The 4,714-nt window shown below is 41.7% G+C and overlaps 1 long non-coding RNA gene across 3 annotated transcripts in view; it reads right to left on the bottom strand.

The window, feature by feature from the left end:
- The window catches only part of LOC108535880 (uncharacterized), a 40,257-nt gene that overhangs the window by 31,966 nt on the left and 3,577 nt on the right, over positions 1-4,714 (bottom strand). The window contains exon 3 of one of the 3 annotated variants that reach the window (XR_001887351.1): positions 197-228. The exons of 1 other annotated variant lie outside the window; for it this stretch is intronic. This is a non-coding gene — a long non-coding RNA (uncharacterized LOC108535880). Of the gene's footprint in view, positions 1-196; positions 229-2,776; positions 2,859-4,714 lie in introns of those variants that run through there. One more of the 3 variants, XR_001887350.1, reaches the window with a different exon arrangement.

Below are 4,714 nucleotides of genomic sequence, written 5' to 3'. Positions count from 1 at the left end.
TTGTCCTTTTGACTTAGGATTGTCTTGGCAATGCGGGCTCTTTTTTGGTTCCATATGAACTTTAAAGCAGTTTTTTCCAATTCTGTGAAGAAACTCATTGGTAGCTTGATGGGGATGGCATTGAATCTATAAATAACCTTGGGGAGTATGGCCATTTTCATGATATTGATTCTTCCTATCCATGAGCATGGTATGTTCTTCCATTTGTTTGTGTCCTCTTTTATTTCACTGAGCAGAAAAACACAGATATTTTTTAAATGACCAAAAAACCCCAAGTAAAACAGATTTTCCTCACCCCTTCTCCATTCCTAATCCCTTTCTTTATAAGAGATTTTCATTTTCTACTTTATTTATGAATTGTTTAAAATGCTTTATAACTCTATTGCTGGCGATTACTCTGAAAGTAATTGTTCAATTGCTTGATATTTGAATTTTTTTTCTTTTTGTGAGACAAGGTCTCACTCCATCACTCAGGCTGGAGTGCAGTGGTGCAATCGTGGCTCACGGCAGCCCCTGGAGCAATCATGACTCACTGTAGCCTTGACCTCCAGGTTCCAGTGATCCTCCCACCTCAGCCTCCTGTACAGCTGGGACTACAGATGTGTGCCACCACACCTGGCTTTTACATTTGTTTCTGGAGACGGGGTCATTTACAACTATGTTGCCCAGGCTTGCTATGTTCTAACTTCAGCCTCCCAAAGTGTTGGGATTACAGGGGTGGGCCACCACACCCAGCCCAAAAATTGTTTTGATAATTTGAGGAAACAAAGTGTTGTGTGGTGTTGCGTTTACATCTATCAGACCTGGGTTAGCTTGTGTCCCTCTAAGTGGTTATTATAAAAGAGTTTGAAGACAATAGATATAAGGTATGTACACTGCTGAGGCACCTGTTAGAAATGATACATGAAGATTTCCACTGCACTCTGGAGCTGGGAATATGGAATGGAATCGTGGCCCACAGAGTTGTTTCATTCCCATTTTCCTTCCCTCCCCACATACACCCCATTAAACAAGGTTGGTATAATCAGGAAGCCTCCAAAATGCAAAAGTGGCCATTCCATTCTCCAGCAGCCAAACCTATGTGTTAATCACAAGTAAGTGAGCGTAGGCAGTTACTGTAAAGAAGAAATCAGAGAATGTGAGATGCAAGCCAAAGGACAGACAAACAAATTATTCAGGACTGATGGTTCTCCCAGAGATGAACAAATGTGGTTGGCTCGTGACTCTTAGTTCTACATGGTTTGCCTGCCAGAGGGTGCTTTACCCTCACCCCAGTCCTGACCCCTGTAGGGCTAAGGTCAGGGATGGGGTGCAAGTGTCTGTCTACCACATTAGTTAAAAGTAAAAACATCATAAGCTAAATGTTTAGTGCAGCATTAAAATGTTCCTAGTTTCAAAATGGTTGCACCAAATTAAAAAAAAATGACAAAATGGTTGCATTTAAACATTGTGGATCCATTTCCCTGCAACTGAGAACAGGGGCGAGTCTGACCTAACTTTGTTATGCTTCTCTGCTCTTTCACGTCCTGAGCGTCTAGTATCAGCTTTGGACACAATTGGTGTTTACTATTGCTTATTAAATAAAAAGCTGGGTTAGTTATGGTGGGCACCTGTGATCCCAGCTACTGGGAAGGCTGAGGCAGGAGAATTGCTTGAGCATGGGAGGCAGAGGTTGCAGTGAGCCACTGCATTCCAGCCTGGGTGACAAAGTGAGACTCCGTCTTAAAAAAAAAAAAAAGAAAAAAAAAAATAGCTGGACACTGTCTCCTGAATGCTTACTATAGATTTACTCAATAATTCCTACCCAGTACTACCTCCAGACAGGGAGTTAAGTGTGTATGAGAATGGGGCATCTAGAGTTGAGACTGGTGGGGAGAGGGAGGGAGGTTGGAGGAGCAAGGCAGGGACCAAGAATGAAACAATACTAATGCATTTAGACCACAGAATTCGCAGAACACAAGATACAAAGGACTCATGCCATGCCAGTGGGTGCCCACAAGAGTAAATACCTTCCTAGAAAAAAATGCTCCTTGTTAACTGGGTAGAAATGACAAGTGCACTGAGGAGACTCATCGGTAACCCCAAAGTCTAGTGGTTTTCACATGAAAGGGGCATATGATGTGAGATTACTGAAACATATTCTTTAAAAATCTATATATATATAGGATATGACACCCTTCAATTAGTTTAGAGATTGGCACCTAGACAATCAAGTTCATAAATGTTTTCAACAGACAGATATTGAATCGCAATGAAAAGGAAAATCATTACAGTAAAAAACTAAAGGGAAAGGGCAGCAAGTGAGTTTAAGAGCCAAACAGAGCCCAGTGACTGAGATGCCTTCTCCTTGGTGTTAAGTAGGCAGAACATCATAGCAGAATGCTTTCTTTTGTGTATTAATCAATTACTATAATCAATATCATTGTGCTAAGTGCAAAGACCATCTAGGAAATCACAGAGTTTTCTATTTGCCTCTTTGCAGTGATCTAGAGTATGGCAACCCCCTGGGGATTCACAGCTGTTATTTGTTTGAAGGAAGATGTTCTTTTAATAAATGTGCCTAATCAATGTCCAGCCATCACATTCCACATGTACTGTACATATGCCTTATTTGGTATCACTATTTTTGGGGACTTTCTAGCCAGATCTTATTGGTTCAACTCAATAACACTTACAGCTGAGCTTTGGGCCAAGATGCAACAGGGTGTTTTTCTTATCAGTTATGTTCATTTAATTATTTACAAAGTTTTCTAACAACAATGAAAAAATCTTAAGATAGAAGCGGAGGCTGTGTAAGACAGTAAGTCTCTTGACACGGTCAAGGCTGGCTACACAACAGCTTCTCAGGAGGCAGTACCCTATAAAGAAAAGAGTAAGGGGTTTGGAATGAATAAAGTTTGACTCCAGTTCTGCCACCCAAGCTGCTTAACTTCTTGGAGCCTCTGTGTTTTTTGTCTGAAAATGGGATTAGTGCATTCACCTTTCAAATAATGTTCTAAGAATTGAGTATATTTAAACTCCTATCACAATACCTGAATATAGTACATTATCAATAAACCAAAACAATTATCACGAATGGGAAGAGAGTTGGACTAGATGACTTTAATGATTAAGTGGCAGTCCTACTCTAAGGTTCTAGGACTCTAAGTTCTAACCTTTTAAAACCTTACAGTACTGAAAAGATTTCCCAGCCACAATGTGTTAAGTGCTTACTATGTGCAAACTGCTTCGTTTCAAGGAGAGCTGTTGATAAATAATGGGGAGAAGGAACTCAGTAATCTAGCTGACACACTTGTATAAGTGTTTCTCAAGTTAAATGGAAGCTATCCAAAAGGCTCTATCAAAAGCAAGCAACAGCCTATGATAAAATGAGTCTCCTCCCTAAAAGGTAACTCTGAATCAGGTTCAATATAGTAAGTTAATACAAGGCCTTTGTAGGAAGACGATATAGGCGCCAGTCAGGAAACAGGAAGGGCAGACCTGGGAAAAAAGCTCCAGAGCAGAGACCACCATCCTAGGTCAAGGAAGCTGTGGAAGGGGCTGAAGGCCTGGGCACTTGGGCAGGTCTGGTCAGAGGTTGGGGACTGTTGGTCTACAGATGGTGACCCCAAACACCCTTTCCAGCCACCTGAGTGGCAGGAAGGGTCATCCATCTTGGATCTGGGAGAGGGGAAGGAAGCAGGCTGGACAAACAAGAGCAATGAACTATCGAGAGGAGGTCAGCAAACAGTTTGGGTCATACATTCTTAACAGGTGAAGTGTTTTGGTTCACCCCCATGTCCCAACATATTATTTATACATTATCTTCATGGACTACATATTAGTGCATCATAAAACCTTCACAGAGTATGCGCATGGAAAAAGGATGACATCTATTTAAACAGAAGTTATAATATTTTATTCTTCCCCTTCATTAGTCTTGTGCAGCCACTCTAGAGATCCCAGGAAGAAAACAGGTGAATTTGCTGAGGGAGGATTGTAGCATTTTCACTCCCTCCATAAAGCCTTAAAAGACCAAAAAAACCAACCCCCCCCCCAAAAAAAAAAAAACCTAAAAGAATCCTCAACAAGTTTCCCTTAGCTTTTCTTCAAAAGAGATGCCTGTCGGCTGGGTGTGGTGGCTCACGCCTATAATCCCAGCACTTTGGAAGGTCAAGGTGGGTGGATCACCTGAGGTCAGGAGTTTGAGATAATCCTGGCCAACATGGTAAAACCCCGTTTCTACTAAGAATTAAAAAATTAGCCAGGCATGGTGGCACGTGGCTGTAATCCCAGCTACTAGGGAGGCTGAGGCAGGAGAATTGCTTGACCCAGAGGGTGGAGGTTGCAGTGAGCCAAGATCATACCACTGCACTCCAGCCTGGGTGACAGGGCAAGACTCCATCTCAAAAAAAAAAAAAAAGAGAGAGAGATACCTGTCACCCAGTCAGTAGCAGGCAGGCACGGTGCCAGATAACTCAGTCTCCCACTGCTCTCTCCCAGCCCTCTACCTGGCTTTCTGTACCTGGCTTTCTGATTGCACTTGTCTTTAGAGGTTGCTACAGTTACACCTGATGCCATAAGATGTTCCACAATTAGGAAGCTCAGATCTATGATTTGGTAGTGATTATATCTGACCTGTCAGATCACGGCTGTTTCCCATTTGGGGAAACGGGAAACACTTTGTTTAAACTATATATAATATATATTTATTAAAAAATAAATATTTTTAAAA

This window comes from Rhinopithecus bieti, unplaced genomic scaffold (assembly GCF_001698545.2).
Source record: "Rhinopithecus bieti isolate Rb0 unplaced genomic scaffold, ASM169854v2 scaffold_12642, whole genome shotgun sequence".
Classification (NCBI taxonomy): domain Eukaryota; kingdom Metazoa; phylum Chordata; class Mammalia; order Primates; family Cercopithecidae; genus Rhinopithecus; species Rhinopithecus bieti.
The sequence above is the reverse complement of the archived record's forward strand: the minus strand, read 5'-3'. Positions and strand labels throughout refer to the sequence as shown.